This window comes from Ammospiza nelsoni, chromosome 1 (assembly GCF_027579445.1).
Source record: "Ammospiza nelsoni isolate bAmmNel1 chromosome 1, bAmmNel1.pri, whole genome shotgun sequence".
NCBI classification, from domain to species: Eukaryota; Metazoa; Chordata; class Aves; order Passeriformes; family Passerellidae; genus Ammospiza; species Ammospiza nelsoni.
In genome coordinates this window covers 59,803,602-59,814,273 of record NC_080633.1, presented here as the reverse complement: position 1 = coordinate 59,814,273, position 10,672 = coordinate 59,803,602, and the positions used below count along the sequence as shown (strand labels likewise).

The 10,672-nt window shown below is 43.9% G+C and overlaps 1 protein-coding gene across 3 annotated transcripts in view; it reads left to right on the top strand.

The window, feature by feature from the left end:
- Positions 1 to 357: 357 nt before the first annotated feature.
- KCNG2 (potassium voltage-gated channel modifier subfamily G member 2) overlaps positions 358 to 10,672 on the top strand; it is a 53,413-nt gene continuing 43,098 nt past the window's right edge. The window contains exon 1 of one of the 3 annotated variants that reach the window (XM_059474885.1): positions 358 to 409. The gene's annotated coding sequence lies outside the window, so the exon portion shown is untranslated. Of the gene's footprint in view, positions 410 to 693; positions 794 to 1,039; positions 1,115 to 10,672 lie in introns of those variants that run through there. The other 2 variants (XM_059474876.1, XM_059474871.1) reach the window with 2 other exon arrangements.

Genomic DNA, 10,672 nt, shown 5'->3' with positions numbered 1-10,672 from the left:
GCCTGAGCGCTCACACCGGCATCCAAAGGCCTAACCTTTCCCCGAGCGCCCGCTCGCAGATCGGGGACATCAAGCAGGGCAGTGGTGTCTCCGTCTGACCATCTGTGAACGCCGCTCCCCACTTTGCCCCCCGAGGGCTCCTGGCAGCCCCGGCACACACGAACCCGCTCGGGACGGGGTCGGAGCCCAGCCGCGCTCTGCCGGAGCGCCGTCCCCGCGGGCTGCCGGCCCCGCTCCGGCTGCGCCGGGCAGGGGTAGAAACTCGGGGAAAGGGCTCTCCCCGCCTTGGGAAGCGCCTGGCCCGCCCCGCAGGCTCGCTGACAGCGCTCACCTGCCGGCTGCACGGAGCCGCCCGCGGGCTCGGAGCGGAGCGGAGAACTCAGCCGGGAGCGCAGCGCAGCCAGCACAGGTCTGCGCCCGGGAGAGCGCGATCGCCGCCTCAAACCGCGTCACGGTCGGGCTCGGGATGAGTGCTTGGGCAACAGCGGGGCCCGCGCTGCCCCGATGAGGGGAGGGGGCGCTGGTTAAAGACATGAACGATAGATGAGCGCCGCTGCCCGGCCAGGACGGAGCCCCCTGAGGCTCGCAAGGCGGCCGGGGCAGCGGCGCTCCGGGGCGGGGGGGCCGTGCCCCGGCGGCAGGCGGCGCTCCGGGGCCGGCGCTGGGGCTGCGGCGGCGGCGAGCGGGGCCGCACCAGCCGGAGCGAGCGGGGAGCCGGGAGCGGGGCGAGGCGATGGAGAGGGGAGCAGCCGGCGCCGTCCCCGGTCCCGGCCGGGAGGAGGCACCGCCTGAGGTGAGAGGGGCTGCGGGCGGGCGGGCCGGCCGGGGGCACCCGCTGGGCGAGGGACTGGCGCTGGGTAGCGGCAGCTCCGCCGGTTGTTTGGCCGGCGGCACCGTGCGCGAAGTTGCCGGGTCCCGTCCCTGCCCGGGCCGTGCGGAGCGAGGGGCGCTGCCAGAGCCGGCGAAGCGCGGCCGCCCCGCCCCGTCCTTGCCGCCTGCCCCGGGCTGGGCGCTCCCGCGGCCGGCCCTGCCCTGCCCTGCCCTGCGGAGAGGAGCGGAGCGGAGCGGAGAGGAGCGCGGCCGGCCCTGCCCCGCACCGCGGCCGCCGCTGAAGGTACCGGGGCAGGGCGGGGGCGGCGGCGCCGGGAGCTGCGCCGGGGCACGGCCGCTGCCCTGCCCGGACTGCCCCGGAGCGCGGCTTTGCTCGCTTGCCTGCTTGGGGATTTCGGGCGGCGATTCGCTTTCCTTACAGAAGCGGAGTGTGCGGAGCTGTCACTGGAATGACGGTGGTGTGCCCGTGCATGGAGCTGCACAGGGGCCCCAGATCCTGTAGTTTTTGCTTAGGCAGAGCTGCCGCTGGGTTCCCGGGTCTTTCTCAAGGTTTATGAAAAATTGAGTCTTTAGTCAGGCTGCAACATCTCCTAAATAATATGTTTAGCTAACGTGATTATGAGTTTCAGTTTGGATCCTAGGCAAAATTTGCTCTGAATAGGCAAGGCATAGTTAATGTTTGGTAAATGCATTACTGTCAATTTGAGTGCATATTATTAGCATGATCATACCGTAAATCTGAAGGAATATGGAGGGGCTGTCTTTATTCAGGTCTATACCGTATGGTTTGAATATTCCAGTTTTGGCACTGACCCTGAAAACAGTGGTTAAGGTTTGTCCCAAAGAAGAAAGTACCTGACCATAAGACCCTTGACGAACCTGATCACTTCTAGTGGAGTCTTTTTGGAAAGGCAATCTCTCCTTTCTTTGAAGCACTTGTGCAGCAGATACTTTTGCTAGAAGAACTTCTTACTGCATCTCTCTCCCCAGGGTAAAATTGGATAGGTCCATAAAAAGTGGCAAACCTCCACCTGAGGGCATTTTTTAAGTTCAGCCTGAAGCACCAAAGTTTATTGAGAAGAAAAGCTGTCTTTTGAGTCTGCTTATCCCTCCCCTGGCTATTTCCACGGTTCTGAAATGACTTGAGGGTGACCTTCAGAGAAAGAAGTCAGCTTTGCTCAGAGGTTTTCAAACCTTTTATTTGTCCTTTGTAAGGTTTCTCTAAAACAAACAAGCAGAGCATTTGGAAGGAAACCTATGATTGAATATTCAGCAGTTCATTTCCCTTGGGTAAAAGCTGATAGATGTTTTCACTTGTTTTGGAAAAGTTTCTAGCCAAGCAAGAAAGATCTGATTTGACACTGCTGAAGTAAATAATGAGGTAAGGCAAAGGAAGGTAGTATTTTTTTGGTACATCACTCCTGATGTGTGGAAACAGGGGTTAGAAACTGGGTGAACTGTTGTAGGGCTTCTTCAATTATACTCTTATTTTGGTGGGTTAATCAGTGTATCAGTTTCTGTGAAAACTCAAGACTCCTGCCTTTTAAAAAACATTAGCAATATCACTGGATATTTTCAGGCAGTGCATATCTGAGACACTGAGACACTCACCAAGAGATGAACAGCACTTGGCCCTGTGCCTCTGGGCTTGTGCCTAATAATACATCACAGGAGCACTGCATTAGCTGTCAATAAATGTTTGCCTTCACTTCGGGCTGAAGTACGGAGTGGCTTTAAAACAGCACGGAGAGAAAAGTTTCAGCTCAGTTTTTAAATGTGACACAGCCCTTTGTATGACTAACTTTTGGTTCTTGGATCTATTGTCAGGGTCCCCCTTAATATAGCCCAGCTTTGTTTATGTGGCTTTGGTTTTGAAAACCTAAAATGCATGAGTTTATTTCTTTAATTTCCCCATAGTAGCTCCGTGTTGATAAAACAGATTAGAGAAGAGTTTCATTAGAATTGCATTTCTTTGCTGAACTTAGACAGGACTGTGATAGTCATATTCATATTCCCCTTTGTCATTGTGTTTGATTCTGGGAGAAATCCTTTTAAATGCCTGACTGTGATTTCAGGACACTGTAAGAAGTTACCCCCAGGTAATCAGATTGTGCCTCGCACTGAACCCAGCACTGTCTGCAGTCAGACAGGATCACTAATCAAGCCAGTGTTGGATGGATTTTTTGACACTGTGGAAACTCTTGGACTTCTCCAGCGTGAGACCAGACTAATTGGAGAAGCTAGAGCCAGAAAAGCTGGTGGGAAGTGAGGATGCTCTAGCTGTAGTTATGCTAACATTGTGCACTGGTACTCTTGGTACAGGGTGAGTACCCAAGTGGGGAATTATTCCAGAGTATTGTCTTCTGAATGCTTGACATAGCTTTTAGCTTGTGAACTTGCATGCACACGGCTATTTGATTGCTTTTTTGAGCGATTAGGGGAAAGACTGAGATGGATTTGAACCCTCTGTCCTCAGATTGTTCACAAGAAAGAAAAAGAGGCAACATTTTAAGACTGAATGAATGCTAAAAAATAAATGTTCAATTTAAATAGTATTAAGAGAAGAAACAGGAAACTGGAGATAGTGGAAACTCCAAATCTTTTAAATGTCTGAATGATTGAGGAGCTTTTCTCTTATTTTAAAAATTACATGGGCAATCAAGGACCAGTGTGTTAAGCCTGTGATACAGATGGGTTTCAGTAGAGGGTTCAGAAACTTTCAGATGCATGTAGGTGATAAGGATTGACATTATTTCTTTTCAAATGTTTTTTCAGCTCTGCTGAAGACATGAAGAAACCTATCAGGTCTGGTGCAGTACCTCTTTAAATACTCAGTGTGCCTTGAATTGCATGGAATAACTTATTTGCTCAGTTAAGACATCAGAGTTACCTGACTCGTGTGTTTCCCTACTCAGATGAATGTCTTCATCAGATTCTAAGAGGTGCCATAATCAGCCAAGGGACTTCAGTGCTTTATTTGCATCAGGCATTTTTAAAACCAATTAGTTAAACCTGACAACTTTAAGTTACTTGGTACTGCTTCCCTGGTGTATGCTGCCTCTGCACCACACGCATGTTCCATTTCAATGCAGTTTCGCCCCATGGAAGGTCAGGGTCTGTTGCTTCTGTTCCTCTTGTGTAGTGTTTTACCTGTGAGAGACTTTTTCCTTGCTCTTCATTTAGTTTTGTTCTTCACTGGACTGAGATACAAATGCTAATTCAGATTCTCTGCACTGTGGTTAAATGGTGAGCTGAGTAAGAAACAATGTTTGTGAATGCTCTGGTGCTGGTCATAGTGCCTGATGAAAGAGCAGTGGCCTTTCCCTGACTTCCCAGCAGAGAGGATGGACACTCCCTATGCTATTTAAGATGAGAGAGGGGCTAGAGTCACCCTGCTTTCTTAATATTGTCCTTCTGCCCTTGCCAATTCAAAAATCATCTGTGATGGTTTACTGAATGCTGATGTGCTTTAGGATGAGTGCTTTACCTCTTCAAACTTCCAGTGCTTTCACTAACCTTAGGTGCATGAACAGCAATTTCTGGAGCATTTTTCTTCTTATTAAATATTTAAAATCTTTGTTTTTTCACCCTGGAATTAAGATAAGAAGTATGCAGTCTCCCAGCTTCTTAACATGAACTGGCATCTTTGGTAATTGTTCAGGTTCTACCAACAAATTTGCCATTTCACCACTATTTGGTGATAAAATCTAAATCTTTAAAGCAAGTCAGAGGTTAGTGGTATTTTTTCTAGGTGACATAAAGCTAAAGAAGGAATTTAAATTACTGTAATTGAATTAAGCCACTATATTCTATTCCTATTCCTGAGTAAAAAAGGTCCCAAATGATTTCTTTCTTCTTCTCTTTCAGGGTTCTAAATAACTACTTTAAAAATAAGGATAATTAAGACTGTAAGCTGTGATACCAGCTATTGGTCAAAATAAATGTAAAACCACTATGTTTGTAGGCTACTTGCACAAACAATGGTTCTCCATGCTGTGTGCTTGGTCAGCCAGTGTCTTTCAGAGCTCTCAGTAGAATCTGTAATGCTTGTTGAAAACAAGAGATCCAACTAAAGTGTGTTATATTAGAGTTCTGCATAAGTTGCAGGAGATAAATCAATGTTTGACAAATGAGAAAGGATATGAGCATTTAAAAGAAAAAGTGTACTCAAGATTCTAGGAATATTAAAGCAACCAAGATGAAACAAAAATAAAGCATTAAAAATATATCCTTTCAGTGTTGTTTCAAGAAGAAGAATTACACATGTTGGTGTTTAAGGAGATTATTCTCATCTTCTTATTCAGAGCTTTGTGTTTCTTGAAGATACAAATAATATTTAGACGGAGATGGTACCCACAAGAAGCACTTCGTAAATATTAATGTTGTGGGGGATTTTTGGCAATTGAGTTAGAGCTGTTTGTCTCAGCCATATATAAATGCTTCTGTGAACAAAATAAATAGACTGATACCAACTGGGCAGGGAGTAATGGGTAAGATCCATCTTTGTCTGTGTGCAGAGTAGTGCCAGGATGCCCATTAGGGAATGGGAGCAGTTGGGGCCATGCTGGTGATACCCTTCTCTGCTTGAATTTCCTCATTCCTTAGGGAGAAAAGGGTGCTGAGACACAGCAGAATCATAGAATCACTTAGGTTGTGAAATCTCAGGATTTCTGCTGGTCAGAGTGACTCTTAGATACATACAAGTCTGTTTTCCCTGCCCAGCAGTCGAAGGAGTCAGGATTCTACTGTTTTCGCTCTCAAGGTTGTTTATTGTTTCTTATCTGTAACATTCTTTCTCTGGCCTGCCAAGGTCTGTTCAGCAGGTTAGACAGAGGCACACACTGACCGCCCTAAGAGCCGGTGTTGTCTTTTATACTAAAAACAAAGTGTGCATTATTTACAATAACTAACCTATCACCTATGCTAGACAGTGAGTTTCTACCTTAAACCAATCCAAAAGTGCCAACATCATCCAGAAGTTGGAGGCTAGGGAGAAGGAGAAAGAAGGACAAAGCATGCCCAAATTCCTCCATCTTGGGACTCTGAGTCCCCATACTAAAAACCCCAAAATTCTACTTTTTCACCCTGTGATAAATTCACTGTCATTCTACCTAAATTTTCTTGACTTGTAACTCTTCATATAAATGTGGTAATTTGCTCCATGGGTCAAAATCAAAGGCACAGGGGTCTTGGGCTCTGTGCCAAGGTCTCTGCCAGGGCCTCCAGTGCTCCAGGGCAACCAGAGGAATTTCCTGGGTTCTGACAGTGAAAGACCTTTAAGATCATGAAGTCTGACTGATAACACTACCAAGCCCACTACTAAACTGGTTTTGTTTAGTACACCTGGGATTTGAGCGTGGTCCTCTGGGAGCTGTGGAGAGGATTTATAAACATGTTTATTTGTTTATTATATATCTCTTGCCATCTTGCAATGTTTGTTGGGGTTTCTTATAATATTTCTAGTCAAACACATTTTTGGGATGGACTGACAATGTGACCAGTTTCCTAGATGTTCTGTGTAGCAGTTGTGTGTTGGCTGTGAACCGGATTCCTCAAATCATCATTTTGTGCACATTTGCTCCACTGAGTTACAGGATATCTGTGATTTTAAAATGTTTAAAGAGAAACTGGACAGATTAAGGAGAAAGGAGGAGAAGTAAACTAGATTTAGGGTAAACCATCCTCCAGGGATTTGGCACAGCTGTGAGAATTTTTTTGTGCCTAGGCCTGTACTCCTGAAAACTAAACCTAACTTGTTCAAGTCTGGCACATTTCTGAGACTTTGGTATTTTATCTGTCCAGGATGTTGAACAGAACTGAATCCTGAAATAGACCTCATTTCCACTCATGTTATAATTTCTCAAGTTAGAACTGGACCTATACTACTGCTTTTAAATGTTTGTCACATCAAACCAGCTTTAAGTCAAGGAAATATACTGCTTGGATACCCATTTGTCTGAAAACAGGTATCTCTTAGTGCAGATCTGCTTACTTTGGTGACTTCAAGGGTGTAAACAATTGCATCCTTTCAGAGTCTCTCCTTTTTTCCTTCTCTTCCCCTTTGGTCCCTGCCTTGCTGTGGTTGTACATGGATTGTGAGCCCTGGTTTCTGTGCTGTGTACAACATTCCTGGTTCGGGTGGCTTTGGCTTACTGGGCTGTTACTGGCCTGAGCTGGAATTGATTCGCAGCTAAACTCTGTATTTGTTTACAGCTGAAGCAACACTGAACTGCATGAGCAATAATATAAGAGCATCACATTCAGAGTCAACAAGAATGGGAATGTGCTGGTTTAAACACACAAATGATGTAGATTACTGAAGGGACCAATATGTGATTCCCATTAATGGGTCTAGGTTGTGTTGTTTGCCCGAGTGGTGTAAGGCAGTGTCATCCAGGAACCTGTCTTACTGTCTGAATGTGGTTATCATAATGATGGACAGGCTTTTGCAGTGTATGGAAAAAAATCTCTAGGTTTTGTTTGGTTTTGGACTTTGGGGGTTTTTGTTAGGAGTGGGCGTTAATATGTTTCTAAGAATAAGAACCAGGATCTTGCTTTGGAAATGAGGTGGAAACAATTGCTAGAGAAAGTGCATTGTCAACACTGTGAATCATTGAATTCACAGACTGAGCTTGAGGGAAGATGAGGGGTTTTTGAACTTCTCAGAGTGAAGTGTGAGAATCCTTGGTACTCCATGCTGAACAAATTGTAATGGATGTGAGGAAAATAGTTGTTTTCTTTCAGATTATCAGTGCAATTTTTTTCAGCTGGTAAAACCAGGAAGCCAGATCCTCAATGGAGACTCTGCAATCACGATATGAATTAATTCAACGAAACTCTGAGTGAAACTCAAGCCTCTTTAGAGCTTTTCAAACATTATCCCAAGACTAAAGTCTGTATGGGTTAGAATTCTACTTTATTTTTACCTGTCAGGATGAAATTTTTGCTTGGTTGTCACAAATTAAATCTCTTGCCTCACAAACTGCCTTTGATAATGTTCCAAAGTTAAGGAACAGCTACTTTAAAAAGCAGATATTTCCCAGGAGATGGAGACCATCCCATAAATTTTAGTTTCTAATTCTGACATCAGAAATTATTGCTTTTGGAGATCACTATAATGTGCTCCTGGTTAATGAAGATTGTTGTAGGCCATCAAGACTGATTCTTGCAGTGAAATTGCAGTTATACTTTGATGGCAGAGACCTGCTGTGTGCCTCCATGGATGGTTTAGTACCACTTTGTTACCATTAGTGGACCTTTTGCCATCTTTTCAGATTGCCAGAGCTTGTTGTTCAGTTGAGCTGTTAAATTTGATTACAGTAATGCACGCTGATGTACATTAATGCCTGTTGATTGCAATAATGCATATTGATATATTTCTGAACTTACCTCCATGCTCAGAATAATGACCAGCCTTACCTGCCAGGCCTCAGCAGGCAGTGAAGCCACAAGAGGCTGGTCTGTGGTTTCTATTGATGTGCATGAGTATGCTAACTTTGAATGGTATCCTTTATATGATGGCTTTCACTGTAGAGGAGCACACAGTAAAATCATGACCCTGTTACGTTTAATCAGACAGTTTCTGTGACAGTACTCAATAATATATTCATTCTAAGTTCCCAGCTAAGCTTTAGGGTTTTTTCTGGCTTGCATTCAGTTGAACTTGTGTTCATTATTTAAGGGAAAGTCATATCAATTCCTTAAGAAAGTCTCCTCTATTCAGCCTATGAGAAGGCAGGAACAACTCTAGTCACACTAGTTCTGGTTCAGATAAGGTTGATTTGTTTTAAGTTCTGTACCTAGAATAATTTTATTGCCATGTTCTTGTCTGTTGTGTTTTTCAAGGTCATTTATTCAAATTCTGAGGAGTAGTTTTTAATGTTATTATATACTGTAAAGTCATCAAAGGTGTTTCAGGAAGGACTTTTCTGAGTATGACTTTAAAGCCTGCAAAAACCTTTGCAAATATATATGGATTAAGGAAGCTGATCAGGGTTACATATGAAAGAGAGAAAAAAATAGAAATTTTGAAAAGTCTTTTCATGACAAGTTTAAGTAGTCTAGAATGAGATATAAGGCTCCATTTCATATCTACTCATTTAGAACCAAAAGGCTGAGTCCTGTAAGGCTGGAAAACGCACAGCATACACAACCTTTTCTTTATCCACCAGAAGCAGCAGCAGCATACTGCCCAGGCTTTAGAGAGTCTCAGCATTTTGTGATCGTAGATTGTGAATATCCTCTTTCACATGATTTTAATTCTTCAATGTAAATGTCACTGAAATATTTCTCAGTTTAGTACTGCATTTAGTGTTTCCCTAAAAGCCTGATTTTGAGCTCAGCCTCTCCTGGTGGTTATGTGAGGCTTCACACCATGAAGGCTTCCTCTGGCATCAGAGGGACTGGAATTTGTTCTGCAGACTGGTGTTCAGGGCTCTTAATTGGGAGCAATTCCTGGCTGCATGGCAGGGAAACGTTCTTCTTGGCTGAGGTAAATCAAAGGAGCTGTCCAGACCTACCTTTGTGTAAATGAGAACATGTCTCAGTCCTGGGTGTTTGTACTTATATTTCTTTGTACCTGTACAGTGGTCTAGAGTTCTGACCTAGAGAGTTAAAACCCTCAGAGTTATGGATGAATAATATATCACTCTTGGACCAAGCAAGAGTAAAACTTCTGATTTCATTTCTTTCCTAACTTTAAAATAAAAAATTGTGAAAAGATGTCATTCATTAGACATTGAATGTCTAATCCTGAAATGCTTCACCGTTAGATCATAGAATTGTAGAATATCTTGAGTTGGAAGGAATCCACAAGGATCCTTGAGTCCATGGAAGCAGTTTGTTCTATGGCTTCTCAGTTTCCACTGCAGTCTGCTGGTGTTCTTGCCTAATTGCTTTTCAATTAAAATAGGTGATTCTCACTTGGCTTTCTTCCTCTACTCTGAGTTCCAATGTGATGGTTCTGCACTTGGGTCAAGTGAGAGCAGCCTCAGGACTGCCCAACTTGGTCTGTTTGTAGACATGTATGATCTGGGATGCACTTTCCATTTGGAAGTCACTTTGGCAAGCTCTGCTTTTCTCCTGCAGGAAGGGAATCAGCATAAATACCTTTAAAACATGCACTAGCTTGGACTTGGCACCGTAATACTGTGTCTTCTGTAGGTGAAAATTTTAACTGAGCAACTGCAATCAAAGATTGGCCTCTCCCTGCACTATTCCAGTGGCATTGGAGAATAGAATAGTATGAGCTGGGAGGGACCTTTCATGAGTAATTCACACAAACTACTGAGTACGTTGGTGTCCTGAAGCTGATGGGCTCACAAAATGTAAGGGGTTTTGAGTGGGTCCTTATAGAACATTGTAAAGCCTTTTATTTATCAAATTTCATACACACTCTTTTATTTATCAAATCTCATTCATTCTAATGACTAGCTCAGGGTTCTTGTGCTTTGTCATGTTAATAAGTGCAGTGAATCATCTTTAATAACCATTGCATTTCTCTGTAAGCTCTGATAGCATCTGTGGGAGACTGTGACAAATAATACCTGTTCCAATGCTGCACATGTGGGTATGCATGCTTTTTTGTTTCATATCAAACATGGCTCCTTGTTCAACAACTTACTACAATTCTAAATACTGGATTTCATTTTTTTTAAAGATTATCTAGAATTTCTTTATTCCTCAAATGAAGGGATTCACCTTTAGCTTAAGTGAGAGAAGACTGGTGTACAATCCAAAACTCATACTTTGATACTTTTTAATAAACTGGATTAATTGAGCTTCTTATAAAAAAAGTGTTATAAGAGGGGCACATTACTCTATGCACACATCAGCATGAAGA